Below are 13,951 nucleotides of genomic sequence, written 5' to 3' on the forward strand. Positions count from 1 at the left end.
TAAGAATTCCTAAGGAAACATACTTAAAATAACTTCGTTCAGGTCCTGGCAGGCAATGCTCAAGCCCAAAGTAATATTTTTCAATGCATATGATTCTTCTCTCTTCATTAAAGTGGGTCCCTCCTGTAGGCCTCCAGGGATGGCACTTTCTCAGCCAGTTCAAGAAGTAATAGAACAGGGAGTTCCCGTTGTGCCTCCGTGATAATGCACCTGACTAGTATCCATGAGGACTCGGATTTGAACCCAGGCCCCACTCAGTGGGTTAAGGATCTGGCATTTATGTTGGCTGTGGTGAGGGTTGCAGACTCAGCTTGGATTTGGCATTGCTATGGCTGTGGCATAGGTCTGTGGCTGTAGCTCCTATTCAACCCCTAGCCTGGGAAACTTCCCATATGCCACGAGTGTGGTCCTAAAAATTAAAAAAAGAAGGAGAAGAAGGAGAAGAAGGAGAAGGAGGAGAAGGAGGAGGAGGAGGAGAAGGAGAAGAGGAAGAAGTAACAGAGGAATTAAGTCCATGATCCATGAACTTGGGGGTCAAGTTGCTTGGGTCTGGGTCTTGGCTCTGTGTTTTAATGGCTGTTTGACTTTCACAAAGTTTCTGAGCCTCTCCGTGTCTCAGTTTTTCATTTGTGAAATAAAGGTAATAAGAAAAGCTCTCTGGCTAGGGTTCTGTGAAGCCATTCATTCATTTATTTCTAATCCAGAATAAAAGAATCCTGAACACAGCTATCTCTATATCCCCACCCCCTATCCCAGGAGTTGCCTCATCTATGGTGATAAATGTCCTCAACCCATCATTGACTTGCTTTCTTTTTACCTAGATTTCTAGCATCCACAGGTATGCCTAAAAAGGACTTCTAACTTACTTTATAAAAAGAGTGTCAAGCTGTGCAAAATATTTTGGACTTTTTCCATGTAATGTCATATTGCTAATATTCAGCCTTTAGCTGTGAGCCACTGTAGTTAATTATTTTTTGACAGTTGTCTAATATTCTAGGTTTTTTTATTTATTTATTTTTCAATTTTTATTTTTTATTTTTTGTCTTTTTGCCTTTTCTTGAGCCGCTCCAGCGGCATATGGAGGTTCCCAGGCTAGGGGTCTAATCAGAGCTGTGGCCACTGGCCTACGCCAGAGCCACAGCAATGCGGGATCCGAGCCATGTCTGTAACCTACACCACAGCTCACGTTAATGCTGGATCCTTAACACACTGAGCAAGGCCAGGGATCAAACCCGAAACCTCATGGTTCCTAGTCGGATTTGTTTAACCACTGCACCATGACGGGAACTCCACTGGGGTTTTTTTAATTTGTTTGTCTTTATTTGTGGGGGGGGGGAGCACATTGAGGCATATGGAAGTTCCCAGGTTAGGGGTCCAATCAGAGCTGTAGCTGTTGGCCTACACCACAGCCCCAGCAATGTGAGATCAGAGCCAAACCACAGTTCACGGCAATGCTGAATCCTTATCTCACTGCAAGAGGCCAGGGATCAAACCAGAATCCTCCTGGATACTAGTCACTAATCCTGTTTTGTTTTGTTTTTTTAAATATATACACTTCTTTCCTTGACTGTCCCACCAATAGGCAATGTTTTTGCTCCCAAATTTTTGCAATTGTATCTACTGAGGCTATGACACGCTTACACATGTAAAGTGGATTTCCCCCTTACACTCCTTTGGTCAAAGTGCCTTTCTCTGCTCTATTCCGAATGTCCATGATGCCTATAGTTTCATGAGAGATACTAATATCTGGTGTCATTCCTTCCTACTTTTCTTCAGAAGTGTCCTGGCTAAACTTACAGGGTTAATCTTTGTTTTTCAGTCTATTTTCACTTTTCAAGTTCCATAGCTATAACCACATTAACTGGAGCAATCAATCTTAGGTAAAATTGGTATCTTTATAACATTAAGTTTTCCTTTCTATGAACATGGTATATCTCTCTCTTTATTTAGATTGCTTTTTCACTAGCATTAAAATTTACTTAGGGTTTTTTACTGTTTTCTCTAATTTTCCTTCTGTAGTTCCTCCAGAGTTTACTTCCAGAGTTCTCTTTGGGAAAAGGTTCAGTAGTAATATTTCTTCAGTCATGGTCACAAGAAAACCCAAATTCTTTTTATCTTGCACTCTTCCTTTTTGCCTCTAATAACGATGCTTGTCAATGTCAACACACACCATGCAATTTCACACTTTGATTTTTGTTTCTCTTTTTATAACGCCTGTGTTCTCCTCTCATCTTGGTGAGCAATTACCCATTTGCTAACATTTAGCTCATGTGTCACCTTGTCCCTGAGAGCCTTTCTGACTTTCCAGCCTGTGTGAACTTCCCACAATTCCTTGTATTTCATCCCACCTAAGCCTTTCAAATTTCTGCTGAAGAGATCTGTGTTTGTCTTACCCATTATGCTATAGGCATAGGGATAGTATTTTATTTGTCTTTGGTTTTCCAATGCCTAACACAGAGTTCTCATATACAAAATATTCCTTAAATGTTTGTTCAACTAAGCTCCCACCTCATCTTAATAATTTAGAGATCCTTGGGCTGGGGTCTGGGCTAAGATAACATCATAAGGTGAAAATTATTCCAAGATTCAGCCAAGAAACTTGAATCATAGGCCTTCCCATTCCTAAAACCATGTAAGATCATTGATGGGCATTTATCTCTGAACATCTGTCTTTTCATCACAACTTGGACATAATTCCTGGCCTCTGTATCCACTTGGAAGCTCTTCAAATTTTAAAAGAGGAAAAAAAATTAGAAAGTGTTGAGTGTTTTGAAATACCAGGACGAACATTAAACATAACTTTGATTTTGCTAATCTCACCACAGCCCTCAGACTTCCAAAGAGCCATCAGGGTTTATTTTGTAGTATGCGTGCTCTTGTTAGGGCATAGGTAAACTTTCACACACATGGCACAATGCCTCTCTCTCTTTCTTTCTCTATTTCCCTTTATATGTATATATCCTTAATTGTCAAGAAGTCTTTGCTAAAGAATCATTAAAAATGATAAGATACAAAGACTATCCTTTTTTATGTCAAGGATGTAACAACCACTTAAACAGTAAATTAAAGATTCATTGTATTCTATTATTTAATAACATTTATAAGGAATTCTTTGTATTGCTTCAGTAAAACAACTTTTAAACTACACATTAAAGATTCGGTTCTGTTTTATGATATTCTTAATAGCATTCGTGGGGTTAAGTTTCCTATCACTAAGCATCACTTAACATTTTACTGAAACCCTTGATTATTTTGGCAAAGAACTAGCATGATCCCATTTTCCAAAGAAGGAGATTGTCTCTAACCTGGGACAGGAGGTTCAAGCTTCAGCACTGGGAAATCCTTGAATCCTGAAGGGGCGACTTGGTGTCACCATGGGGGGGGGCGTTGTTAGGGAGGCTGGGCAGGTAGGGACACAAAAAGTGTTTGTACACTTTTAATAGTTAAAAAAATATTTGAGATGCATAGAGGTAAAGTTTACAAATGCTCATGGGCCTAGCACCCCAACACAGCAAATGAACTAATACACCACCACATCTGTTTCTGATTTCTTTGAGTGACACATCAGACATAAGTTTAGGTTTGCCTTAGGAAATTTCTCATTTCTCTCTCTTTTACCTTAGGAGTCATTGGCATTTTGAAGGTGTTGTTTAATCTTTCCCATCATACTTCTAACACTCATGCCACATATATTTTTATTTATGAATAATAAATAGTATCATTTAAATGGTGCATCTAAAATTACACGAAGGTTGTCATACTGTATATATCCTTCTGTAACATTCTGTTATCACCCAAAATTGTCTTAAGATTTGTCCATGTTGATATGCCCAGATCCAGTTCAATCATTTTAACAGCTGTGCACCCATACTTGTCAACAGAAAGTGGTCTCATTAAATTAAGCAGAAAGATTCAATGAATAAGATGTTGGGGAATTGATAGAAGATATAAGGAGTCTGAAGAAATAGCAAGAAAAGGGCAGCTGGGGGACAGGTTGGCAGGTAGGATCACAGTTTCACTCTTATCAAAGGAAGTGGGGTCGGTTACCCTGCTGATGCCTCTGGATTGTGCACACCACCAGCACGGCCACCACTCCCAGCACCACTGAAGGATTCAGGTCATGAAGCCATGGCACCATTGCTGCTCTTGATGAAGCAAGAAAAGCACCCCTGACCTTGCATTACTGCTGACAACCCTGCACCGTCCCTGCCGCTCATCACTGGACAGTAGATCCCAGTCTGGTCACTGTCACCATTGCTGGTGCTCACTGCTCCTGCCGACTTGTCTCATTCTAGTATTCCATTTTATTCTATTATTTCTCAGGCAGTGTTTTAGGCCCTGAGAACAGAGCACTGAATACAACTGAGCACTTGTCCTCACAGGGCATAGATGCTGTAAGAGAAGACAGATAATAACCTATATTTATATCTGTGTCTGCATTTATACCTCCATAACTGGTGACATTTGCTCAGGACTCAAAACTCCCAGCAGAACTTTGATGAAACATGTGGTCTCATCAATGCTATACTTGTTAGGAAGCTGGAAGAAGGAATTTCTACTTCCTATTTTCAGCCACAGGTAACAGATTTTTTTTTTCTACTAAGAGAGGGCACTGAGTCTTAAAATTCCCATCTTTTTAATTTTATCCCCTCCACCAGGAGTGACGTGATGTCCAGTGTTGTCTAAACTTCACTTCTCTGATCTGTAGTGAGAAATGTGATCTCTACCCACTAGGGTTTCTTCCTCTATGACATATCATTTATATCTCTGCCTGCTTTTCTCCTGCATTGCTGTCCCTTTCTTCTTATGTTATGGGAGGAATGCATATTCTGACTTCAACGTACCAGTTGTGGATAGGTGAGTTTGTTGTCTTTATACTCTCCCAGGCTTTGACGTCTCCTTCAACAGTATTTATGCTATCTGCTTTTAATCAGCTTTATTGAATTACAACTTACATAAAATAAAAAAGACCAGTTTTAGCGCACAATTTGAAAAGTTTTGACAAATGTGTGTATGGTCGCAATCATGGGATAGACTATTTCCATCAACACGAAAACGTCCTTCATCTCCATTTACAGTCCATCCCTTGTTTCTGAAATTGCAGTTTTAATTTAGTTTTCCCTAAAGACAAATGATTTTGAGAGATTTCCAATGTATTTCTTTGCTATCCCTATATCTTTTTGGTAAAAATAGCTGTTCAACTCTATACCCACAATTTAAAATATCAGATTATTTCTCTTTTATTGTTGAGCTGTAGGAGCTCCTTTCTATTTTTTGGTCTTTTTGCCTTTTCTAGGGCTGCACCCATGGCATATGAAGGTTCCCAGGCTAGGGGTCTGATAGGAGCTATAGCCGCTGGCCTTCACCAGAGCCACAGCAACACAGGATCCGAGCTGCGTATGCAATGTACACCACAGCTCATGGCAACGCCGGATACTTAACCCACTGAGCAAGGCCAGGGATCAAACCCGCAACCTCGTGGTTCCTAGTCAGATTCGTTGACCACTGCGCCAAGATGGGAAGTCCTGGGAGTTCTTTACATATTCTGAATACAAGCCCTTGGTCAGATAAATGTATTGCAAATATTTTCTCCCAGTTCATGGCATTTGCCTTTTCATTTTCCTGTCTTATTAAAGAAAAGGTTTTAATTTGTATTGTTTAATTTATTTTTTTAATTTTTAAGATTTATGTGCCTTATGTTCTAAAAAATTTTTGCCTTGCTCAGGGTCACAACTATTTTTCCTACCTTTTCATCAGGAATTTTGCAGTTTTAGCGGCTGTTATATTTAGGTGTATGATTAATTTCTAATTAACTGTTTATATATGGTGACGTAAGGATTGAGCTTTGTTGTTTTCCATCTGGATGTTAAATTATTCAAGCGCAATTTGTTGAAAAGACTATTCTTTCCTTTTTGAATTACTTTCCAGCTTTGTTAAAATTCAATTGACCATATATTGAACATGTATTTGTCCACTCTCAGTTCTTTTCTGTTTATCTATTATGCTGGTCATTGCACCACTAACACAATGGCTCAATTACTGTAGCTTCAGAGTAAGCTTCAATTCAAGTACTGTAATTCCCCCCAAACTGTTTTAAGCACTTAGCATTTCCATAGAAACTGATTCTACAATCAGTTTGCCAATTAAAGAAAGAAAATCCTGTTGTAATTTTGATTGGGATTTTTCTGAATCTACAGTTGAATTAGATTGAGTGATATTAAATCTTCTAATCCATAACATGTTTTATCTTTTGCATTTATTTGGATTTCTTTCACTCATTTTCAGCAGTGTTTTGTAGGTTTTAGTGTACAGATCTTGCAAATATTCCATTAAATTTATCCCTGTGTGTGTCTATTTTTGATATTCTGGTGAATTATATCATTTATTTAAATTGCATTTTTAACTGTTCATTGCTAGTATGATAAATACATTTGATTATTGCATACTGATTTTGCAAAATTCACTTATGTTATAAAATGTCCTTTATATTTTTCTTTGAAATTTGACTTAGATAATCATGTTTCTGTGAATAGGGTTAGTTTTACTTCTTTCTCTCCAGTTTGGATGCCTTTCATATCTTTTTCTTGTCTGATTGCACAAGCCAGGACCTCCAGTGCAATGTGGTATACAAATGGTGAGTGTGGACATCTGTGCCTTGTTTTTGATCTTTAGGGGAGAGCATCCAGTCTCCTGCCATATGGAATGTTAGCTCTAGGTTTTTTCCAGATTCCTTTCTTCAGGTTGAGGAAGTTCCCTACATTCCTAGTTTGCAGAGTTTGTTTCATTTTGTTGTTTTGTCATGAATAGGTCTTAAATAGGCAAAGTAAATAAATACATTTCTACATTTATTGCAACCGTCTTTCCTTTTTAGCCTACTATTACAGTGAATGACATCAGTTGATTTTATACTGGCTTGCTGAACTCAGATTGCTAGAATAAACTCCTTTTGGTTATGATGCATTGTGATTTTGTATGCGTGTGTGTTCTTGGACTTGACATGCAAAAAGTACCTCTGGATTCTCACCTCTATGTTCTTGAGGTGTATTGCTCTATAGTTTTCTTAAAGTATAATAAAGGTAAAGATGTCTCATTTTAGCATAATAATATAAGACTCATAAAATGAGTTGAGATATATAGTCTCTCCTTTCATATAGTCTGTGAGAGTTCCTCTAGAACTGGTTAGAAGTCTTCTCTAAATATTTGGTAGAATTCACCAGTGAAATATATATTGGCCAGGTGTTTTTCCTTTTGTTTTATGCTTATCTTAGTTTGTGGTTTATTCGTCTGTGGAAATATTTTTAACTAAAAAAAAAATTGGTTTGTATAATAGATACTGAAGTTTTCAGGTTATCATCTCGAGTTAGTTTAGTGCTTTATGTCTTTCAATGACTGCACATTTTACCTAAGTTGCTGATTTTCTTTTGCCACAAAGTTGTTCATAATATTTCATTATTGCCCTTTTAATATTTTTATCATTGATTGGGGTGTCACCTCTTTCATTCCTATTAAGGGTAATTTGTCTCTTCTCTCTTTTATCTTGATCAGCTTGTCTAGAGATTAATCAATTTAATTAGTCTTTTCAGAGAACCAGATTTTGGCTTCATTTTTTTCTATTTTTTTTTCCCTGTGTTCTATGCCACTGATTTCTGTTCTTTTATTGTTTCTTTTGATTAGTCTGAATTTATTTTTCTCTTTTTCTGCTTTAAGTTTCTTTTTTAGAAGGCTATATCACTGATTTGAGATATTCTTTTCTATGAAAAGTATTTAATCCTAAACATTTCTAAGAACTAATTTAGCTGTATTCTACACACTTTTATATTTTATTCATGTAATTTTCTGGTTTTATTGCATTTTTTCTTTGAATAGTTGTTAAGAAATAGTTGTTTAATTTTCCAGTATTTTAGGATTTTCTGGATATATTATAAATTTCTAGTTTAGTTTTGGTATGGTTATATAACCATACTATTTTATTTTATTATTAAAATCTATTTAAATTTATTGAGACCTTTTTATTGTTTATATTGATAATAGTCATTCTTCTTAGTTTTTCTTATTTATCAAAAGCATTTATGATAAAAGTGTGCTGAATTTCATCCAATTTTTTTCTCAATCAATTGGGATGTTATCTATATTTTTTCTCCTTCAATTTGTTGATACTATAATCTGTATTAATAGACTTTATGATGTTAAGTAAATCTTGCCTTTCTGGGGTAAATCCAGTATGCAGTATTTCTTTTAAAAAATCGAATTTGGTTTGCTAATATTTTATTTATGATTTTTGCCTATTTCTCAGTAAGAATAATCTATAATTCTTCTTTTTGACCTGTCCTCCCATTTTGGAATCAAGCTAATACTAGCATTATAGAGTAAGTTGGGTGGTTGTCTTTCTTTTCTTTGCTCAGAAACTCTTTGTAAAACATTTTATTTTTTCCCTGATTGGTAAAACATACACAAAACGATCTACCTCCAATGCCTTTCTAGAAAAGATATGTTGATATAATTTATAACTGAACAAGTTTATTTCATAATAGTAATTGATTTATTCAGATATTTTATTTATTCCCTTTATTTCTTGCCATCCATGTTATTTCAATAAGTATTCATTTCCTATAAACGGTCATATTTACTAGGATAAAATTATTCATAAACTCTCACTATATCTATTACTAATCTTCTAATGCTTTTATTTATGACTTTTATTTTTTTCTTCAACTAATCTTACCAGATTTTTTTTTGTCTTTTTGTCTTTTTTGAGGGCCGCACCCATGGCCTATGGAGGTTCCCAGGCTAGGAGTTGAACCCTAGCTGTAGCTACTAGCCTACACCACAGCCACAGCAACTCTAGACCCGAGCCGTGTTGGTGACCTACACCACAGCTCACAGCAATTCTGGATCCTTAACCCACTGGGCGAGGCCAGGGATTGAACTCACAACCTCATGGTTCCTAGTCAGATTCATTTCCACTGCACCACAACAGGAACTCACACCAGATATTTTTGTTTCAATAATTTTTTATTATTATTATTTTTTTGTCTTTTTGCCATTTCTTGGGCTGCTCCCGCGGCATATGGAGGTTCCCAGGCTAGGGGTCGAATCGGAGCTGTAGCCACCAGCCTACACCAGAGCCACAGCAACGATGGATCCGAGGCACTTCTGCAACCTACACCACAGCTCACGGCAACACCGGATCATCAACCCACTGAGCTAGGGCAGGGACTGAACCCGCAACCTCAGGGTTCCTAGTCGGATTCGTTAACCACTGCGCCACCACAGGAACTCCTGTTTCAATAATTTTTTAAAGAAGTACTTTTTAAAAAATTTTTTGAAATCTTGTGTTTCCTTTTGATGTCACTTATTCATTTTAATTTTATTACTGCCAACTTATGGTATTAATTATATGTATATGTTTGTATGTATGCATATATGTATATGTATATGAAGAATAAAGTTAAGATTTTTGTCAAACTGTATTTTCCCATTCAAGTACAAAAATGTTTTCAAGACTGCAAAAAGTGTAGTTATGAAACAAGTTGTAAATAAAGATATACAAAAATTCAACTTGGATTGTCTTTCTTCTCTGAAATGGTGACAAACACATGTTTCATAATTGTCTAATAGGAGTTCCCATTGTGGCTTTGTGGTGACGAATCTGATTAGTATCCACAAGCACATGGGTTCCATCCCTGGACCCGCTCAGTGGGCCAAGGATCCAGTGTTCTCTGAGCTGTGATGTAGGTTGCAGAAGCGGCTTGGATCCCATGCTGCTGTGGCTGTGGCACAGGTCAGCAGCTGCAGCTCCAATTTGACCGCTAGCCTGGAAACCTCCACATGCCACATGCCGTGAGTGCAGCCACCCCCCGCAAAAAAAAAAAAATTGTTTAATAGAATTCACCCACTTGCCTTTGGCACTTGCCATAGTGTCCTAGCAAGTTAAAATTATGCCACTGACTTATTGTAAAGCAGGAACATTCTTTGAATTTTTTCCCAGGACCTAGGCTAGATTTTTTTTAATGATTTTTATTTTTTCCATTACAGTTGATTGCTTTCATTGATTTTTTCTATTTTTTTCTAGTATCTGTTCTTGGTTTTTTTGTTTGTTTGTTTGTTTGTTTGTTTTTGCTTTTTAGGGCCTCACCCATGCATATGGAAGTTCCCAGACTAGGGGTCAAGTTGGAGCAGTAGCCACAGCACAGCAACACAGGATACCTACAGCACAGCTCACTGCAACACCAGATCCTTAACCCACTGAGTGAGGCCAGGGATTGAACCTGAATCCTCATGGATACTAGTTGGATTCGTTTCCACTGAGCCACAAAGGGAACTTCTGCTCTCATATTTTACTATATCATTTCTATTTTCTTGGGGTTTATTCTGTTGCTCTTTATCTAATTTACTGAATTAAGTGATCACTTCATCAACTTTTAAATTTTAATATTTCTTTAATATTTAATGTTTAAAATTAAAAATTCCCATCTAACACTTTAATTTTACCCAACAGATCTTTATGGATCATAATTTTGATATTATTTAGTTTTAAACAATTTGTTACTTACATTACACCTTGTTGTTTGTTCCATGAACAATTGAGCTGCCCTTTTTTTTTTTTTTTTTTTTAGTGTCTAACCATTTGGTGAGCTTAAGAGATGTTGCTGTCTCATTGATCTCTGATTTTCCTGAAATGTGTTTGAGATAAGGGTCTATTTGATGTAATTTTTGCTGTTGGTTGAACTTCCCACTACAGATATTATTTGCTCAATATTTGTAAAAAAAAAAAAAACCCACAGATATTCTTTTATTTTCATCTTACTTTTTAAAAATTACAGTTGATTTACAGTGTTGTGGCAGTTTCTGCTGTACCGCAAAGTGACCCTGTCATAATACACATAGATTCTTTTTCTTATATTATCTTCCATCAAGGTTTATCCCAAAAGATTGAATATAGTTGCTTGTGCTATACTGTAGAACTTCCTTGCTTATCCATTCTAAATGGAATAGTTTGCATCTACCAACCCAAAACTCCCTGTCCATCCCCCCACCCCGCAACAAGGATATTCTTTTAAAAATACGTATTCTCTGTTTTTTAGGACTTTATGCATAACTTATGATTTTCAGTATGTTGTTCAAGTTTCCTACGTCCTTATCAAGTTTTTAATCTTCCTTCTCTAACAGTTTCAAAAGAGGGCAATTTTAATACCTCACTTTAATTATGGATTTGCCAATTTCTCCTTACAACTATAAATTCCAGTTTCATAAGATTGTAGTTGTGTTGTTTCTCGCATTAATTTTCAAGGCTCGTATATATTCTGACAAAGTGTTCCTTTTGTTATAAGTAACAGCCTTCCAGATCGCTAATGTCACCTTTGCCTTGAAATTTGTCTTTCTGATATTAATTTGGAATACCTTTATTTTTATTTAGCATTTGTCCCATATATCTTTTTGCATTCTCTCACTTTCAAACATTCGTCATCCTTTTAGCTTTAGATGTGTCTCTTACAAACAGCACATAGATATTGTTTTGGGGGACACCACCATTCATGTTTACCATTTCCCAGTTCATAAGCTAAATAAAGTTACAATAGGCACTAAAGCATGCATGTTTAATGAATGACTTGCCAATACCTACACTCACACATGTAACTGGAAGCAGGTTTGACTATGGCTCACACCTCCCACATTTAAATCAGGGTACTTTTATGCTGTGTGTGTATGTACCTGTATGTGTCGAAGAAAGAAACACTTCATTGTGGAGAATATATGCAGATGATGGAAAGGCCACTTAGAGTAGAAAGAGCTGCTTAGACATCAGTGAGCTCAAGCCTTCTCTGCCTTGCCCATCCTTCTCGGAGTGACCTCAGTCAAGGCACTGCCGTCTCTGGTGTTCAATCTGCCATGTTGCTGGATCGACCCCCGCAGAGTGTCCCATTCCTAGAGTCGTAAATAAATCCACTTTATGTATTATTTATTTATTTATTTTGTCTATTTAGGGCTTCACCCATGGCATATGGAAGTTCCCAGGCTAGGGGTCGAATTAGAGCAGCAGCTGCTAGCCTACACCACAGCCACAGCATCACCAGATCTGAGCTGCATCTGTGACCTACATCACAGCTCATGGCAATGCAGGATCCTTAACCCACTGAGTGAGGCCAGGAATTGAGTCTTCATGGATGCTAGTCAGATCTGCTTCCACTGAGCCATGACGGGAACTCCTAAATCCATTTGAAGGTGAGGAATTCACACACAGTGAAGGAAACTGACTCAGCCCAGGTGATCTGGAACTATCCTAGATACTACTCTGTATTAGATCATGCATCTGTTATGGGTTTAAATGTGTGTCCTCAAAATTCTTATGTTGAAGTCCTAACCCTCCAGTACCTTCTTTGGAAATAGGTTCTTTGTAAATGTAATTAGATAAGATCAAGTTATTCAGGTGGGTGCTAATCGGATATGACTGAGGCCCTCATGAAAAGGGGAAGATTGGACACAGACGAGCATAAAAGGAGAATACCATGTGAAGACAGGGGCAGAAATTGGGGTGATGTTTCTATAAGGCAAGGGACACCAAGGAATGCTAGCAAGACCACCCAGCTAGGAGATAGGCTTGTGATAGATTGTCTCTCACAGAGAAGCAAAAATCAACCCTGCCCACACATTGATCTTGGACTTCTAGCCTCCAGAACCCTGAGATAATAAATTCCTGCTGTTTAAGCCACTCAGATGGTGGTACTTTGTTACTGCAGCCCTGAGAAACAAATGCAGCATCTTTATGTTGTAGCTAGAAAGTTTGCTGCTGAATATCCACGTCTGTCTCCCATAAACACATACATACATACATACCATCTTACATACATACCATCTTACATACATACCATGGAGAAGGGCTGCCTGAAATATGGCATTAAGTATGAAAAATCTCACCATCCCTTTTGGAAGATCTTCCAGGAAGTGGAGTATAACAGGATAGGACCCTGGGCGGGGTCAGAAAACTTCCGTTTGAACCCTAATTTAGACAAACACCTTTCTTATTAACTCTTGGTGTTATGTACACAATGAGAAGGTTACCCCTCTAATGAAGTCTTACTTGACTGAACTTCACATTTTCAAAATATTTTGCCAACAAATCTGCATTGATGATGACATAATTAATTCGATTGCCCAATGTTTATTAATCAAAGACATATATAACAGGATACGCAATAAAATTGCTTCTCCCAAATTCCTATGATGTCACCAGCAGCCAATCAGAGCTGAAAGGGACATTCTTGTGGATTAGTTCTAAAGCTCCTGCACAGCTGGGCCAGATGAGCGGGGGCCCAGCAGGGTGGCCTTGGGTGGGCCAGGGCCAACATCTGCCCAAAACACCCCGTGTGGCCTTGTGAGTCGGGCCTGGTTGTAGGCAGTCTTCCCATCTGGCCCTGGAAACTGGTGGCTGAACATGGAATCCTCTCCTCACTGCTCCAGCCTCGATGTGTGTTCGCACGGGGGCCTGGGAGAGAGGGAAACTGGACCTGGACAGGTCAGGTCTAGAGAAACCAGCAATTGTCCTGGCCACCGGTTAGCATAAACTTCAAGTCCCCAAATGGCCACTGTCAGAAGAGCTGCAGAGCAGGGGCCGGATGGGTGCTGTTTTTCCGTCGCCTTCAGCACAGAAGTTTCCATCGTCCTTGCCCAAGCAGCGGCCCCGGGTACCCGCCATCTCCAGCACTCACTAGGATTTTGTCCTTAGACAAGTGGCTTAACTTCTCTGGACCGGGCTTGCTTTCCTTTGTGGAATGGAGATGGTGAATCCCCCTGCTCCTACCACTGCAGGGGATGCTTGGAATGTTTACTTAGTATCTGCAGTTCAGCCAATCTGCTCTGAGCATTCCTTGTTGCTGTTCTTGTGTGCAAACAGCAAAGGCACCCTGAGGGCCTACTATGTATGTGCCAGGAAGAAAATCAGGTGCCAGAAACA

This window comes from Phacochoerus africanus, chromosome 9 (genome assembly GCF_016906955.1).
Source record: "Phacochoerus africanus isolate WHEZ1 chromosome 9, ROS_Pafr_v1, whole genome shotgun sequence".
Taxonomy (NCBI): Eukaryota; Metazoa; Chordata; class Mammalia; order Artiodactyla; family Suidae; genus Phacochoerus; species Phacochoerus africanus.